Below are 19,430 nucleotides of genomic sequence, written 5' to 3'. Positions count from 1 at the left end.
GAAAGCCGCATAGCTCCATGTCTAGAGATAACAATGGGACTTTTTATTGCTTTCCACCCAGACATTCACAGAATTGTAGGTGCATACAGTTTTGGATTTTTCTTCTTGTTTAAAGTTTTGTCAAGAACCTTAACTTACCGCTACAGGAATATTAAAAACCATGGTTTTCAACCATCACATAATATAGCCTGGCATGCTGAAGTCCATGGGGTCACAAAGCTTCGGACATGACTTAATGACCGAACAGAACAGATTGTAACGAATGTTATCATTTCCTGGTTGTTGAATGCTTTGGTTATTTTTGATATTGTATGGTTAGAAATAATGCAGCCAGGCAATCCTTCATCAGGCATCTGTGTGTCTCTATTTTATTAGGATGAATTCTTAGGAGTGTGATGACTTGCACAGGCAGGGGAATTTTTCTTTTTTAAATACCTGAAGACTTGAAGGCACATGATTGATGATTTTGTGCGATGACATTTGATTTGTGTAACCAATTGTGAACGGGTGACTGGCTATTAAGACCATGATTCTGTTGTAGAATCCGGAGTCACAAAACACTCCTCAGAGGACACTCAAGACAGTGGAGTACAGTTTATTACACTGGCAGGTCCAAGGGGAATAGGTTCCCAACAAGGACTCCGATGATTTCAGAGAGCTTGGTTTTTTACCCCGCCACCCTGCCTTCCCCGCCCCCCCAACCCCCCCCCTCCGTGCCCCCCCCCGCCCCGCCCCGCTACATGACTGGTTACACGTTAGTAATTAGTTTCACAACATACAGGTGCAGAAGAATTAACACTTAGAACTTGCAGGTGCTGGCACTATTGTTAACCTATCTGAGACAACCTGACCTTTACTTCCAATCTTTGTCATCTGTGAGGAAGGGGTTTTCTGGTTTTTTTTTAACGATGGTTAGCAGGGTTCAGGCCCAGTTCACATCCTGTCTTAAGACGGCTGACAGTCTTCAAGATGGAATCCCTCTTGCCCTCCTCCCAGCGGCCCCAACAGGATTCCATAATTTTGATGACAAAGGTCCATATAGTTAAAGCTATGATTTTTCCAGTAGTTATATATGGATGTGAGAATTGGACCATACAGAAGGCTGAGCCCTGAAGTATTGATGCTTTCAAATTGTGGTGTTGGAGAAGACTCTTGAGAGCCCCTTAGACAGCAAAGAGATTGGATCAGTCAATCCTAAGGGAAATCATCCCTGAACATTCATTGGAAGGACTGTTGCTGAGGCTGCAGTTCCAACTCATCGGAAAACACCCTGATGCTGGGAAAGACTGAAGGCAAAAGGAGAAGGGAGCAGCAGAGGATGAGATGGATAGATAGCATCACTGACTCAATGGACACGAGTCTGAGCAGACTTGGAGATACTGAAGGACAGGGGAGCCTGGCGTGCTTCAGTCCATGGGGTCACAAAGAGTTGGACTGAGCAACTGAAAAACAGCGACAAGTCCAATCCATGGTCATTCCTCAGACTGTAACAAAAACGCTTTGGAGGAAGTACAGGGCATCTAGCATGACATGTTGGACTTCATTTTTTTCTGGAAAATGCAACCTTGGGCTAAAAGACATACAAATAGAATCAATGTAAAAGAAATATAAAAGAGACTTAGAAGCAGTGTGTGGACCTTAATTAATTGTATATGTTAAAAACACAACTGCTGAGATGTTGTTAACTAAAAAAAAATGTACTTCATGAGGGTTGCAAGTTAAGTTTCATTTGGGGCAAAGTGAGGACTGCAGCCAGGGAGAGAGCACCTCAGATAGCTCTGAGAAACTGCTCCAAACAAGTGTGTGTGTGTGTTTGTGTGTGTGTGGGGGGTGGTTGTCAGGATATATATGATTTTGGTGGAGGGAGAGTTTATGCAATCAAGCATTTATCTTGACAAAAGGTTTGCTGCTAGTCATGAGGAACTGATGTCACCACAAAGGGATTTAGTGAGTGCTTTTTTAGATATGGGAAGATGGAAGGATTGGGCTTATAAAACGGGCTCCTGAAAATATCTGTCTGAAGACCTGTTCCACTAGTTTTCCTGAAGCAGAGTGCCTCATTCCTGTTCTCCACCCAAACCCCCTTCAGGGCGTGTTGAAGGTATAGCTGCAGCAGCGCAGGATTCAGTCCCCACAGAGGCAGGTGGCAAGTGCCACTGAGTTAACAGTACATTTTTTTTTTAAGTCAACAATGTGTTACTTTTATTAGACAATCAGAAATTTGAATGGAGACTGAATCTTGATAACATTAAGATATTATTATTGACTACTTACTTGTGACACTGGAGGAAATGGCAATCCACTCCAGCATTTCTTGCCTGGAAAAATACCATGGACAGAGGAGCCTGGCAGGCTATTCATAGCTTCCCAAAGAGTTGCAAAGCATCAGACACACCTGAGTGACTGAGCGCGTGCGCGCACACACATACATACACACACACACACACACTTACATATAATCTTGAAAGATGAGTCCTTATCTTTTAGAAGTATACTTGGAAACATTGAAGATGAAATGATATAGCGTCTGGGATTTCCTTCTGAGCAATTTGAGGGGTAGTTGATGGGGCAGCATTGACTGTGAATTAACAGTAGTTGGGGTTGGAAGCTGGGTTCCTAGGAGTCTTTATATCAGAGTTTCAGTTCAGTTCAGTTCAGTTGTGTCCAACTCTCTGTGACCCCATGAACCACAGCACGCCAGGCATCCCTGTCTATCACCAACTCCTGGAGTTCACCTAGACTCATGTCCATCAAGTCGGTGATGCCATCCAACCATCTCATCCTCTGTCATCCCCTTCTCCTCCTGCCCTCAATCTTTCCCAGCATCAGGGTCTTTTCAAATGAGTCAGCTCTTTGCATCAGGTGGCCAAAGTATTGGAGTTTCAGCTTCAACATCAGTCCTTCCACTGAACACCCGGGACTGATCTCCTTTAGGATGGACTGGTTGGATCTCCTTTTAGTCCAAGGGTTTATCAGGGTTTAGTTTAGCAAACTATGACCTGAGGGCCAAATCCAGCCCATTGCCTGTTTTTGTAAATAAAGTTTTATTGGACCACAACCATGCCTGCTTTTTCACATATTTTCTCTAGTTGATTTTGCATTGTAATGTTAGAGTTGAGTTGTTGTTACAAAGACTGTCTGAGCCTGAAATATATACTCTCCTGCCCTTTACAGAGTTTGCTGGCCCTTGATTTATGGTATTGTGACTACTTCTGTTTATGTTTAAAATCTTTCACAATAAAATAAATGAAATACATTTCATTATAAAGATCTATACAGTTCCTATGACTACTGCCATAGAATAATGTTTCTCTCCTAACTGTCTTGAATACATTAAATCACAGCTGAAATGCATGTCACACTTAATAAATTGCTGAAATATCTGTGGGATGATTCTTCTATTAAAATGTATTCCTCTGTGTGGGTAATACATGCGTGGAACAAGATTTATAGGAAATGCTCTGGAAAGTAAGTCTCCTTTCCTCCCCATCTCTCATCCACCCTGGTCTCCTTCCTGGTATTTCTTGTTTATTCTTCCAGGGATAATTTTTGTATGTACAAACATAATATAAATTTATAGTGTAATTTCTCTCCCATAAAAGTGATAGTATAATATATACTTGCATTTTGTCGCTTAATAATATCTTAGAGATATTTCCATGTTAATTGTATAATCATCTCTAAATTATACATAATTATATGTATGTGTGCGTGCATGCATGCTCAGTTGCTTCAGTCATGTCTGACTCTTTGAGATTCTGTGGACTGTAGCCCACCAGGCTCTTCTGTCGATGGGATCCTCCAGGTAAGAATACTGGTGTGGGTTGCCTTGCCCTCCTCCAGGGGATCTTCTTGACCCAGGGATCAAACCTGCATCTCCTGTGTCTCCATGTATGTGTGTGTGTGTGTGTGTGTGTGTATATGTATTCCTGAAGTATATATATTTAGGAGTTTTATATGCATATATTTATATATGAAATACATATGAAGTATATATACCTAGTAAATATATATATATGAAGTATATATATTTGGGATATTTATATGCGTAAAGTGTATACGTATGTGTTGTTCTCAGTTTGGGGAAAGAATTAAGGGACAGAGAGGCACTGTGAAACTGAAACCTGGAGAGTGTGTGTGTTTGTTCAGGAGGGGAGGATGGGACGGGCATCCGTTACTGCACTCCCCCATCCCCGTTCTGAAGAGTGGTTGCAAAAAGAATTCAACAAGCTGGAAGTTGTTTATGTTTCCTTAAAATACTGAAAAAAAGACAGAAACATCCATTGGTAAATCCTATTTCCTCTCCCGTCAGAGTACCTTCAGAATCTGAGTGCTTCTCACCTCGCTCCATCCTGATCTGAGACCTGGTCCCCTCTCACCTGGAACTCGTGAGCATCTCCTCTCCTGGTCTCCCCACCTCCACCCTTGTTTCCTACAGTCTGTTCTTAACAGGCAGTCAGGGTCATCTTTAAAGGGAAAGTCAGATTGCATCCCCATCTCTGCTCAGAATTCTTCAATGAGTCATCTTATTCGGAATAAAAATGAAAAGCCTCACAAAGGCTCACACGGTCGTGGCACAACCCCTTCTCTAGGTCGCTCTTCCTCCCTCCCTTCTGCAGCCACGTGGGCCTCCCTGTCTCCTGTCCCAGCAAAGATCTTGGTTCACCATCCACATTGTTCATCCCTCACCTCTTTCAAGTTTTCCTCAAATGTCACCTTTTCAAACACTCCTTTCCCATCTCCTTCTTTTAAAAATCACCACCCCCCAGCATTTCCTGTTCCCTTTTTAAAGTTTATTATTTTTCTCCATAGTTTTAAGTCTCTTTTGTATTAGTTTCTTGTGACCACAAGCTCTTAAAACAACAGAATTGGATTATCTCCTGGTTCTGGAGGTCAGAAGTCTGAAATCAAGATGCTGGCAAGGGTTGGTTCCTTGTGGAGGCTCTATGGGAAAACAGATTCCATGCTCCTCTCCTAGATTCTGCTGGCAGCTTCTGGCTTGTGAAGGCATCGCTCTAGTCTTTGCCCCCATCTTCATAATGCCATCTCCTCTCCGTGTTCTCTCTTTTGCTTCTCTTATCAGGGCACATCATTGGTTTTCCAGCCACCGCTTTAATCTAGGATAATCTTTTCTCCAGCTCCTTTATTCCATTACATCTGCAAAGACTCTTTTCCCAAATCACATCATATTCCCAGGTGCCAGGTGTAGAACCGAGAGCAGGACCTTGTGGGGCTTCTGGGCACAAAAGCCTTTCTGTGTCCTCCACTTCTGAATTATAGGAAGTAGGCTTCATTCAGCCTCCAAGACTTTCCCTGAGTTCCAAAGGGCAGGTTCAAGCAGATGCTAATTAGGAAAGAGAGGGGATGCTGAGATATGCACAAGCCTTGGAGCAAGGTCCTGGTTCCCCCTCAAGGGATACACAAAACAATATATTTGAGCTGTTTTTCAGAGACTGAAAACCCCCGTACAGGTGGGAGAAGTTAACTGTGTGCTGCCCACAAGCATGTAGACCCCAGACTGGTTGGAACTAGAAGGTTGATGACACTGACGCCCAGTATTCTCACTGTGAGCCAATCAGAAGAATGTTCAAAAGCTGATCACGTCCTCTTTGAACTATCACTATAAAACCCTTCATTACTTGCTCCAGGTCAGGACACACAGTTTTGAGGGTATTACCTCACTGTGTCCCCGTTTGCCTGGCAAAGTAATAAAATCATTCTTTTCTGCTTCACCCAGAACTCCATCTTTGAGATTTAATTCGGTGTCAAGGTACAGAGGTCAGATTCAGCATCAGGTGGACATATCTTTTAGGGGAGCACCATTTAACCTATTACACATTGTATCCCTCATACATTTACTGATTCATTTTATATTTGTCTTTCTCTCTGTTGTAGGATATAAAACCCAACAGGGCCAAGTTTTTGGTCTGTTTTACCCCACTGCTCTAGTGACTAGACAATGCTTGGCATATGGTAGGGGTCCACTAAGTATGGGCTGAAAGTGAAATAATGATGGTATTTGCCACCACTTTTAGCACTGTTGACTAAAAAGATGCGCAACGTAAGAGTTGTGAGCCAAGTTTTATTGGGGGCAAAATAAGTACTGCAGCCCAGAAGGCAGCATCCCAGGTATCTCTGAGAGACTACTCCAAAGAGGCAGTGGGAGGAAGGTCAATATATAAGGTTTTGGTGAAGGGGGAATTCCATACCATTATGCACTCATTTTACAAGAGGTTTTCTGCTAGTCATGAGGATCTGATGTCACCACAAAGGGATTTAGTACTTTTCTAGATATGAGGAGATGCAAGGATTGAGATTATAAAATCTGTTCCTAAAAACATCCAAGTATCTATGCCATCACTTCACGGGAAATAGATGAGGAAACAGTGGAAACAGTTTCAGATTTTAATTTTTGGGGCTCCAAAATCACTGCAGATGGTGACTGCAGCCATGAAATTAAAAGATGCTTACTCCTTGGAGGGAAAGTTATGACCAACCTAGATAGTATATTGAAAAGCAGAGATATTACTTTGCCAACAAAGGTCCTTCTAGTCAAGGCTGTGTTTTTTCCTGTGGTCATGTATGGATGTGAGAGTTGGACTGTGAAGAAAGCTGAGCGCCGAAGAATTGATGCTTTTGAACTGTGATGTTGGAGAAGACTCTTGAGAGTCCCTTGGACTGCAAGGATATCCAACCAGTCCATTCTGAAGGAAATCAGTCCTGAATATTCATTGGAAGGACTGATGCTGAAGCTGAAACTCCAATACTTTGGCCACCTCATGCGAAGAGCTGACTCATTGGAAGAGACTGATGCTGAGTGGGATTGGGGGCACGAGGAGAAGGGGACGACAGAGGATGAGATGGCTGGATGGCATGACCAACTCGATGGACATGAGTTTGGGTGAACTCCGGGAGTTGGTGATGGACAGGGAGGCCTGGCGTGCTGTGATTCGTGGGGTGGCAAAGAGTCGGTCACGACTGAGCGACCGAACTGAACTGAACTGATCCAAAGACCTGTCCCACCAGATCCCCTGGAGCACAGAGTGCCTCACTCCACCCTGAGCTCCCTCAGGGGTGTTGAAGGTCAGCAGCTACAGCAGCGCAGTGTTCAGTCTCCGCAGAAGAAGTCAAGTCGCTCAGTCGTGTCTGACTCTTTGCCACCCCATGGACAGTAGCCTACTAGGCTCCACCGTCCATGGGATTTTCCAGGCAAGAGTACTGGAGTGGGCTTCCATTTCTTTCTCCAGGGAAATCTTCCCAACCCAGGGATTGAACCTGGGTCTCCTGGATTGCAGACAGACGCTTTACCGTCTGAGCCACCAGGGATGGCAAATGCCATTGTTCAGTGGTTGGCAATGAAATTGGTAAGTGCCAATTTGTAGTTGACAGCACCAAGAGCTATAGAATATCATGTTTTCTCCCTGCCAGTCCAAGATGCTTTTGTTAATACTTCACTTCCCAATAAAGTAATATGGAATGTGAAAACATGATGTGAAATGTGCCCCATGTGAATAAGTGATGTAAATCACAGGGTCCATTTATAACTAGAAACTTTTGACAGGAGAACCAACACAACGTCAGCAATGTCATAATCACTGAACACTTTAAGCAATGTAGACAGAAAGGAAATTCTTGACTTCCTTTAGGCTTTTGTTATCAGTAACTATGCGAATTCTAAGCATAGTTTTGAACTTAAAAAATGACTTGAATATACTTTTATCTTATAAAATGATGTATGATCAGAAACTTGGTGGTAGCTCAAAACTGACATGTTTGGGTAGAGGATTCTGCTCTTAGGACAGAGATAGACCGGGGTCCTGGGATCCTGAGGACAGGGCCTCTCCCACACAGGATCATCTGTCTCTTTTCCTGGTCCAGGATGAAAGGATGCTCCCAGAAATGCTGCTCTGTGTCTGGAAGGAACAGTCGGAGATAACAGGATTTATATTTAAACTCGTAGCCTTGACTTACAGTTTATGGTCAAAATGGAATCAAGGAACCCTCATGACTGCCACCCCATTTGACTCTCAGACACTTTCCCAGGGCGTCTCCTGTGGGAAAATTATTCCACTTGCCTAAAACATATTAGCACGTTGCCTGAGCCCAAGCTGCAGACAGGTCCCGTGGCTCTGCTCCAGAAAACTGTCCCAGTTTTCTTTCCCTCCAACTGCTCTCGAGGGTCATAGCCCAGGAGGATGCTTCAGTGAGACCTTCTGTTCTTTACAATGTATTATTTTCAGAGATGTTTCCAGCTTTTAAATCCCAAACGAGAAAATAAGGGGCATTGAACATTCTTCTCTGATGACCTTTTTTGCTCAAATATCTGCCCCCCTCCCCTGTTTATCAAAGTGATACAGGCTTGTTGCTCAAAAATTGGGAAATAAAAAAGAAAAGCATGTTAAAAAGACAGTCCACATTACCAATAATTCTGCTGCCAGAAATAACTACTTTTGTTTTTTGAGTTTACTTTGATATTATCTGATATCAAATATTTTATTTTGATATATCTGTCTACATGTATTATACAGTTATTATATTTTGCATATAGTTTTTTGACATCTGATGCAAAAATATTTTAAACATACAGGAAAATGGAAAGATCATATAGTGGACATGGTGTGGACCAACCATGTATATTTGTAGTTAACATTTTACTTAACTTGCTTTACCGTTTATCTTTTCTTTCCTCTTCTGTCTTCCCTTGTTCCATCTACTAATCTCCCTCCTTTTATCCTTCCACTGAACTCTCCATCCATCCATCCATCCATCCATCCGTCTCGGTCTATGTTCATTCATCCCCACCTCATTTTTGTGGTGCTTTTCAAAGTAAGTTACAGGCATCCGTATAGTTTACCTCCAAACACCAGGAGACCCAGAAGATCCAGGTTCAATCCCTGGGTTGGGAAGATCCCTTGGAGGAGGAGATGGCAACTCACTCCAGTATTCTCGCCTGAAAAATCCCATGGACAGAGGAGCCTGGTAGGCTGCAGTCTGTGGGGTCTCAGAGTCAGACACGACTGAGTGACTAACACACACACAGCAGGCTCTTTGTATCTGGAGGTTCTTCACCCACAGAGTCAATCATTCACGAGTCAAAAATATTTGGGGAAAAAAATTCCAGAAAGTTCCAAAAAGCAAAACTTGAATTTGCCATGCTGGCACCTACATAGCATTTTACAATGCAGTTTACATAGCATTTACGTTGTATTTACAACTATTTGCATAGTATTTATATTAGGTGTTACAGACAAACCTCAGAGAAATTATGGGTTTGGTTCCAGACCGCTGCAATAAAGCAAATATCAAAGTAGATCAAGTCACATGATTTTTTTTTTTTCAGTTTCCCAGTACATGTAAAAGCTATGTTTACATTATACTTTAGTCTCTCAGGTATTCAATAGTATTCTGTCTTAAAAATGTATATATCTTTATTAAAAAATACTTTATTGCTAAAAATTCTACCATCTGAGTGACAATCATTTTGCAAATAGTAGCATCAAAGATTACTGATCACAGATCACTGTAAGAAACATAACAACAACAAAAATGTTTGAAATATTGCAAGAATTACCAACATGTGACACAGAAACACAAAGTAAGCAAATGTTGCTGGACAAGTGGCACCGATAGACTTGCTGGAGGCAGGGTTGCCATAAACCTTCAATCTGTATAAAAGAAAAGATCTGTGAAGGACAATAAGGTGAAACTCAATAAAGCAAGGTATACCTACGTAAGAAAACTAGAGATGAGTTAAAATGTAATGGGAGGGACTTCCCTGGTGGTCCAGTGGTAAAGAATCCACCTACCATTGCAGGGGATGTGGGTTCAATCTCTGGTCTGAGAACTAAGATTGCGATGCTGTGGGCAACCAAGCCTGTGGGCCATGAGTACTGAGCCCACACTTTACAGTCCATGAGCCTAGAGCCTGTGCTCTATAGCAAGAGAAGCCATGCGATGAAAAGCCTGTGAGCCCACAGCAGCCAAAAATAAATACATAAAAAATAAAGTACATGAGAGAATATGCTCAGTGCAAAAAAGCAAAATGGCTGTCTGGGGAGGCCTTACAAATAGCTGTGAAAAGAAGAGAGGCAAAAAGCAAAGGAGAAAAGGAAAGATATAAGCATCTGAATGCAGAGTTCCAAAGAATAACAAGAAGAGATAAGAAAGCCTTCTTCAGTGATCAATGCAAAGAAATAGAGGAAAACATAAGAATGGGAAAGACTAGAGATCTCTTTAAGAAAATTAGAGATACCAAGGGAACACTTCATGCAAAGATGGGCTCAATAAAGGACAGAAATGGTCTGGACCTAACAGAAGCAGAAGATATTAAGAAGAGGTGGCAAGAATACACAGAAGAACTGTACGAAAAAGATCTTCATGACCCAGATAATCACGAAGGTGTGATCACTCACCTAGAGCCAGACATTCTGGAATATGAAATCAAGTGGGCCTTAGGAAGCATCACTATAACAAAGCTAGTGGAGGTGATGGAATTCCAGTGGAGCTGCTTCAAATCCTAAAAGATGATGCTCTGAAAGTGCTGCACTCAATAGGCCAGCAAATTTGGAAAACTCAGCAGTGGCCACAGGACTGGAAAAGGTCAGTTTTCATTCCAATCCCAAAGAAAGGCAATGCTAAAGAATGCTCAAACTACCGCACAGTTGCACTCATCTCACATGCTAGTAAAGTAATGCTCAAAATTCTCCAAGCCAGGCTTCAGCAATACGTGAACCGTGAACTCCCTGATGTTCAAGCTGGTTTTTGAAAAGGCAGAGGAACCAGAGATCAAATTGCCAACATCCGCCAGATCATGGAAAAAGTAAGAGAGTTCCAGAAAAACATCTATTTCTGCTTTATTGACTATGCCAAAACCTTTGACTGTGTGGATCCCAATAAACTGTGGAAAATTCTGAAAGAGATGGGAATACCAGACCACCTAACCTGCCTCTTGAGAAATCTGTATGCAGGTCAGGAAGCAACAGTTAGAACTGGACATGGAACAGCAGACTGGTTCCAAATAGGAAAAGGAGTACGTCAAGGCTGTATATTGTCACCCTGCTTATTTAACTTCTGTGCAGAGTACATCATGAGAAACGCTGGACTGGAAGAAACACAAGCTGGAATCAAGATTGCTGGGAGAAATATCAATAACCTCAGATATGCAGATAACACCACCCTTATGGCAGAAAGTGAAGAGGAGCTAAAAAGCCTCTTGATGAAAGTGAAAGAGGAGAGCGAAAAATTTGGCTTAAAGCTCAACTTTCAGAAAACGAAGATCATGGCATCTGGTCCCATCACTTCATGGCAAATAGATGGGGAAACAGTGGAAACAGTGTCAGAGTTTATTTTTTTGGGTTCCAAAATCACTGCAGATGGTGACTGCAGCCATGAAATTAAAAGACGCTTACTCCTTGGAAGAAAAGTTATGACCAACCTAGATAGCATATTCAAAAGCAGAGACATTACTTTGCCAACTCAGGTCCGTCTAGCCAAGGCTATGGTTTTTCCTGTGGTCATGTATGGATGTGAGAGTTGGACTGTGAAGAAGGCTGAGTGCCGAAGAATTGATGGTTTTGAACTGTGGTGTTGGAGAAGACTCTTGACCCTTGGATTACAAGGAGATCCAACCAGTCCATTCTGAAGGAGATCAGCCCTGGGATTTCTTTGGAAGGAATGATGCTAAAGCTGAAACTCCAGTACTTTGGCCACCTCATGCGAAGAGTTGACTCATTGGAAAAGACTCTGATGCTGGGAGGGATTGGGTGCAGGAGGAGAAGGGGACAGAGGATGAGATGGCTGGATGGCATCAGTGACTCGATGGACGTGAGTCTGAGTGAACTCCGGGAGATGGTGATGAACAGGGAGGCCTGGCGTGCTGCGATTCATGGGGTCGCAAAGAGTCAGACACGACTGAGCAATGGAACTGAACTAATACACAAATACTACATCATTTTCTGTAAGAGACTTGAGCATCTGTAGATTCTGGTGTCCTAGGGGAGTCCTGGAATCAACCCCCTGCAGAGACCAAGGGATGGTTGTATATCCAGGTACCATAGGGTTTGGGATCTTTGGAGACAAGCACTAAAATTTGTGTAATAGTATTGTGAAAGTGATGGGCTCCCCCAGAAGACCAGGTTCAATCTCTGGGTTGGGAAGATCCCCTGGAGAAGGAAGTGGCAACCCACTCCAGTATTCCTGCCTGGAAAATCCCATGGACAGAGAAGCCTGTCAGGCTACAGTCCCTGGGGTTGCAAAGAATCGGATATGACTTATCAACTAATACTTACTGTGAAAGTGATACCAGCCAACACATGTAGTACTTACTATATGCCAGGCAAAGTTCCAAGCACTGTATCAACTTACTTAATCCTTAACAATCCATAGAGACAGGTGTTTTCCTGATGATAGCCTCTACTGTTTATATTGTTTAAGACAGTGATGGTTAAGATGCTTGTGGTGGTGGTTTAGTTACCAAGTCGTGTCCAACTCTTGCGACCCCATGGACTGTAGCCTGCCAGGCTCCTCTGTCCATGAGATTCTCCAGGCAGGAATACTGGAGTGGTTTTCCATTTCCTTCTCCAGGGGATCTTCCCAACCCAGGAGTCGAACCCAGGTCTCCTTCACTGCAGGCAGATTCTTGAATGTGGGGCAATTTGAGGGCCATGTTGCAAAGATGTGGGCTTCCCTGGTGGCTCAGCTGGTAAAGAATCCGCCTGCAATTGGGAACCCTGGGTTTGATCCCTGTTAGGGATATCCCCAGATGTGAGGGTGTTGGGCCTGCAAGATTTTGCAGATGCTTGCTCCCGAAACCTGGAAGTACATAATGCCGTGATGTGGCAGGCCCAGGCAAGCCAGGAAAATTCCCTGCGATTCTGCACACCGGACTTGGCTCCATAGTCACCGTGTTCCTTCCATTACAGGCGAAGCCGCAATGACGAGGGTGGGAGTGGGAGTGGGGAGGGGTTCAAGTGTTAGTTAAGCTTGACCAATAAAGCTGTTTGGAAAAAGAAAAATCCCTTCGCTTCTTGGGCAAATCGCTGTCTCCTCTTCCCAAACACATCTTTGCTAACTGCACAAAAAGGAGGATTTTCTAAGATATCCAACCTTTCCTGAAAACAAGAAAGATGAGCCGCTAAGACTCCAGGTCAGGAAGGTGCGGTGGGATTTTCTGACACATAGCTCAACTTTGGAGAGAAAATAACAGGCTGAAGCGCTGTCTTCTCTTCCTCCTCCTGGATGGCAGGAAAATGAGCGCCGGGAGTGACTTCGAAATGTTCCAGGATGCAGAGCATTGTCCTTCTTGTTCCTTACCGTAAGGTGGCGCTCTGACGCCTGCGATGTAAACTAGGTCTGCTGGAGAGAGGGCTCCCTGAGCTACCAAATAAGCAGAAAGACACTGCTCTCATCCATATTTGCTTTACATTTCTAGGCTAACAAGGTGCGGTAATTTCATTCCAAATGTGTAAATATTATTGAGTTTGTCAGGGCTGCTGCCCGAATCCGGGACACAGGACTGATGCTCAGGACCAAGAGGATATGGAGGAAAGAAGCAGCGTAGGGGAGAACAGAGAAGCTTGGCTACCCGGGCTTGCTTCAGCTAACATAACACGTTGCAGAGAGGATCTCTTTGGGGCTATGGCTCATACAGACCCTGTTCTCTGGCCTCAGAGGTGGGAGGTAATTCTGCCCTTTGCACTAAGGCAAGGATGAGGGATTCCAGGAGCAGAGAGCTGGTTGCTCAGGCCATGGTTTGCCTTCGCTCATGTTTCCAGTCCCTTGATTGATTCTCTCTTCTTCTGATTGATTATTATCTGATACTTTGCTTAATTGACCATCTAATTACCCTCGAGGTACCTCAACGTTTAAGCAGTTGAATGAATGAGAGTCTCATCCTATCTGTGCCCAAGTCAATCCCTCCCGCAAATCCAAGGGATTTTTGAGTCTTATCTGAGTTGTTGAGAAGAGGAGATATCAGAGGAACTAGTCTTCTCCTTGAGCTATTCTCCTTTTTATCTGTCACTGCTTCAGAGAGATGAGCTTCTTGGGTGCCTGGGAAGCCCAAAGTATTTCCAGTTTCCCTGAGTTGTTCTCACTCCCTGCTTATTGTTTCCTTAGGGGCCTAGAAGCCTGGTTTGTAGTAAGAGCTTCATGAATATTTGATTGAATGGACGGAGGCAGTGGGTAGATGGGTGGGTGGGTGAATACTCAAACCTCTCTACTGGTAGCTGAAATGGTATTACATGATTTCAGCACCAGATGAGGAGACAGAATGTTGATCTGTTGTTATGAAAATTGAAGATCATGTTTAACAGTTTCTGTCCTGAAGAAGCTTAGAGTTTGTTTTAAAATTAATTAATTTAGAAGTTGAAGTCTAGTTAATTTACAATGTTGTGTTAGTTTCAAGGGTGCAGCAAAGTGGTTCAAGTTATGCATATATATATATATATATATATATATATATATATATATATACACTATTTTTTCCTGATCCTTTTCCATTATAGGTTATTACAAGATATAAGAAGTTTAGAGCCTTATAAGGAATTTAAGATAGGCTTATAGTTATGGTGGAACCTGGTAGGCTACAGTCCATGGGGTCGCAAAGAGTTGGACATGACTGAGTGACTTCACTTCACTATAGTTATTAAATAATTGAAAGAATTACCATCTATTAATCATCTGCTATATACCAGGTTTGTATTATATTTTCATAGCATATATATATATTTTAATATATATCAGACTTCTTTTAAGAGCATATGCATATATAACTTCTATAAATTTATATAACTTATATGTAAATATGTAACATATATAATGTGTTGTACATACATTTATATGCTCTTAAAAGACGTCTGATGGTAGGTGGGGCAAGGAAGTACTGGAAGTTTGGCATTTGCAAATGCAAACTCTTATATATAGGATGGATAAACAGTAAGGCCCTACTGTATAGCACAGGTAACTATATTCAGTATCTTGTGATAAACCATAATGAAAAGAATTATGAAAAACAATGTGTATATATATATATGTGTGTGTATTACTGAATCATTTCAATAAAAAATAAAGAATCATCTCTAGAACAAAAGAAGCTGGATATTAATAAAGTGGTTACCATTGTGGTCTTCTCAGCATTCATTGTTTCCTTTCTCATTCCCAATAAAATTCTGCTTTTGGTCAGTTATTCCCCACCCCTACCCAGCTGATCCCTTCCTTCCCAGCTCCATCAGTGGGTCCTGTTTAGTCCAAGACATTTGTGGCAAATCCAGCCCTCTTGCTAGTGTTGGAGCCATAACCAGGCTTCAGACAATGGGTGTTCAGCACTCCTCTGGTTACGGCAGTTAATCCAGGAGTGAAGACGTAACCCACGTTGGTACATCAGTCTCAGGGAAGAACATCCCTGCCAACTCTGTCACCAAACTGGGGAGAAACCTTGCTCCTTTCTGTGAGATAGGAACAGAGAAGCCTGGCATTGATAGCTTTATGCCATCTAGAAGGAAACTGACCTTAGGATGCTGTTAATGCTTTGGCTGGCAGAGCAGTGAGATGCAAAGAACCTCGATCCTTAGTTACATTTTTTGAGTGACTGAATCAACCAGCTCTGAAGCCCATTCAGTCTCTGGGCTTCCTATTACATGAGATATATTAAAATATTTTAATTGGTTAAGCCAAATAAAGTTGGTATTGTGGCTGTTTTTAGTTATATTATTGCCTTTTTAAAAAACAGGTAACAAAGAAACTGAAATTCAGAGAGGTCAATAACAATGGCGATGACAAATAATATTAAGTGACAAAAGCCAGGACTATAACCCTAGACCATCGAACTCTATAGGCCATACTCCAAATCCATTGTATCACCACCCAGGGAATACAATGTAGAAAGTGTTTAGGAGTTTACTAGGGGTTGTAGGAAGGGGAGACAAAAAGAGCTTACCACTAGGGAAGGAAAATATTAGAGAGTGTTAAATGAGATTCCTTCTTCCCATAGAACATGGAATAATAGACATGCCAGCCGAGGGAAAATTTGGTTTGTCCAAACTCTAATAGAGATGAATAGTAATACTATTAACTTTGGTAGGCTTAGTAGGATTTGAAGTTGGATGTAAACTAAAGTTGATGCTTCTGTGTATTTTGGGAGGAAATACACTTTCCCTTCTTTTTTCTACCTCTTTATTTCTTGTTCTGTGATCAGGGCATGAGAAGAGATCATGTATTTTCCTATTTAAAGCCAAAGGAAAAAGCCCAACTCCCCAATGTCTCTTTAGTCCAGAATGAAGGACAAGCTGACAACTGATGACAACTTGATTTTACCCTGATTCCTGCCTCCTGGCTTCTTGGACCTTTGCCCAAAGTTGGATTTGCCTGTCACTTCAGATGTTGCAAAGAAAGCTTTGCAAAAGCTCTCTCAGGGAACTTGCTGACCGAGGGAATGAATGATGTAGTTTGGGATGAAATTTGCTGAGAGGTGAAGTAGAGTGAAACTTTGATTTGTCAGAAATATCAAGAAAGTAACGTTCTTGAAATATGTAGCCGATTTAATTCAAGTAATAGGCTCTATTGCCTGCTGCCAGACTTTAAATTTTTATTTGGAAAAGTTTTAAAAATACAGAAAGTTTGAATACACACGTCTCTCAAGAAGATATACAAATGACCCAGGAAAAGATGCTCAGTGTCATCATTAGTGGAATGCCAATCAAAATAACAATGAGATACAACTTTATAGCTATTAGGATGTCTATAATTAAAAAAGGAAAAATAGCAAGTACTGGCAAGGAATGTAGAGAAATTGGAACCCTTACGCATGCATTGCTGGCGGGGATGTGAAATGGTGCAGCTGCTATGGAAAACAGAATGGTGGTTTGTCAAACAATTAAATATACAGTTACCATAACCCAGTAATTCCATTTTTGGTATACACACTCCAAAGAAATGAAAACAGGAACTCAAATAGATAATTGTATACCACTGTTTATCACAGCATTATTCACAATAGCTAAAGTGTGGAAACCACCCAAGTGTCTATCAACAGAAGAGTGAATAAAGAAAACGTGATATATGCATACAAAGAAATATTATTTGAACATAAAAAGGAATGACATTCTGATGGCATCCTACAACATGGACGAAAACTTGGTGTGAAGTGAAATAAGCTAACACAAAAGGAATAGGCAAATTCATAGAGATAGAAAGCAGGTTAGAGGTTACCAAGGACTGAGGGGCGTGGGAATGGGGGTTATTGCTTAATGGGTACAGTTCCTCTTTAGGGTGATCAAGAGTTTTGGAAATAGTGGTGATAGTTGTACAACATTGTGAATGTAATTAACAAAATTTAAAGAAAAAATTTAAGGAAAAAAAAACACCAACAGAATATGTAATGCCCATCAGATTGAATTAACAAATATTAATAGTTTATCAGTAGGGAAAACCACTAGAGCAGGCATGACCTAAATCAAATCCCTTACGATTATACAGTGGAAGTGACAAATAGATTCGAGGGATTAGATCTGACAGAGTACCTAAAGAACTATGGATGGCGGTTCATAACATTGTACAGGAGGCGGTGATCAAAACCATCCCCAAGAAGAAGAAAAACAAAAAGGCAAAATGGTTGTCTGAGGAGGTGTTACAGATAGCGGAGAAAAGAAGAGAAGTGAAAGGCAAAGGAGAAAAGGAAAGATATATCCATCTGAATGCAGAGTTCCAAAGAATAGCAAGGAGAAATAAGAAAGCCTTCCTAAGTGATCAGTGCAAAGAAATAGAGGAAAAGAACAGAATGGGAAAGACTAGAGATCTCTTCAAGAAAATTACAGATACCAAAGGAACATTTCATGCAAAGATGGATACAATAAAGGACAGAAACAGTATGGACCTAATAGAGGCAGAAGATATTAAGAAGAGGTGGCAAGAATACACAGAATAACTATACAAAAAAGATCTTCACGACCCAGATAATCACGATGGTGTGATCACTCACCTAGAGTCAGACATCCTGGAGTGTGCAGTCAAGTGGGCCTTAGAAAGCATCACTGTGAACAAAGCTAGTGGAGGTGATGGAACCAGCTGAGCGATTTCAATCCCTAAAAGATGATTTGAAATGCTAAAGTGCTGCACTCAATATGCCAGCAAACTGGGAAAACTCAGCAGTAGCCACAGAATTGGAAAGGTCAGTTTTCATTCCAATCCCAAAGAAAGGCAATGCCAAAGAATGTTCAAACTACTGCACAATTTCACTCATCATACATGCTAGCAAAGTAATGCTCAAAATTCTCCAAGCAAGGCTTCAACAATACTTGAACTGAGAACTTCCAGATGTTCAAGCTGGATTTAGAAAAGGCAGAGGAACCAGAGATCAAGTTGTCAGCATCTGTTGGATCACAGAAAAAGCAAAAGAACTTCAGAAGAACATCTACTTCTGCTTCATTGACTACGCTAAAGCCTTTTACCGTGTGGATCACGACAAACTGAGGAAAATTCTGAAAGAGATGGGACTACCAGACCACCACCTTACCTGCCTCCTGAGAAACCTGTATGGAGGTCAAGAAGCAACAGTTAGAACCAGACATGGAACAACAGACTGTTTTCAGATTGGCAAAGGCTGTATTCTAACCTTGCTTTTTAAACTTATATGCAGAGTACATCATGCAAAATGCTGGGCTGGATGAAGCACAAGCTGGAATAAAGATTGCAGGTTGAAATATGAATATGCTCAGATATGCAGATGATACCACCCTTATGGCAGAAAGTGAAGAAGAACTAAACAGCCTCTTGATGAAAGTGAAAGAGGAGAGTGAAAAAGCTGGCTTAAAACTTAGCATTCAAAAAAAGATCATGGCATCCAGTCCCATCACTTCATGGCAAATAGATGAAGAAACAATGGAAACAGTAATAGACTTTATTTTGGGGGGGCTCCAAAATCACTGCAGATGGTGACTGCAGCCATGAAATTAAAAGACGCTTGTTCCTTGGAAGAAAAGCTATGACCAACCTAGACAGAGTGTAAAAAAAGCAGAGACATTACTTTACTGACAAAGGTCTATATAATCAAAGCTATGGCTTTTTTAATAGTCATGTATGGATGTGAAGGTTGGACCATAAAGAAAGCTGAGAGCCGAAGAACTGATGCTTTTGAACTGTGATGTTGGAGAAGACTCTTGAGAGTCCCTTGGACTGCAAGGAGATCCAACCAGTCCATCCTAAAGGAAATCAATCTTGAATATTCATTGAAAGGATTGTTGCTGAAGCTGAAGCTCCAATACTTTGGCCACTTGATGCAAAAAATTGACTCATTGGAAAAGACCCTGATGCTGGGAAAGATTGAAAGCAGGAGGAGAAGGGGACAACAGAAGATGAGATGGTTGGATGGTATCACCGACTTGATGGACTTGAGTTTAAGTTGGTAATGAACAGGGAAGCTTGGTGTACTGCAGTCC

Source organism: Capra hircus, chromosome 25, assembly GCF_001704415.2.
Source record: "Capra hircus breed San Clemente chromosome 25, ASM170441v1, whole genome shotgun sequence".
Classification (NCBI taxonomy): Eukaryota; Metazoa; Chordata; class Mammalia; order Artiodactyla; family Bovidae; genus Capra; species Capra hircus.
Note: the sequence above shows the minus strand (reverse complement) of the source record.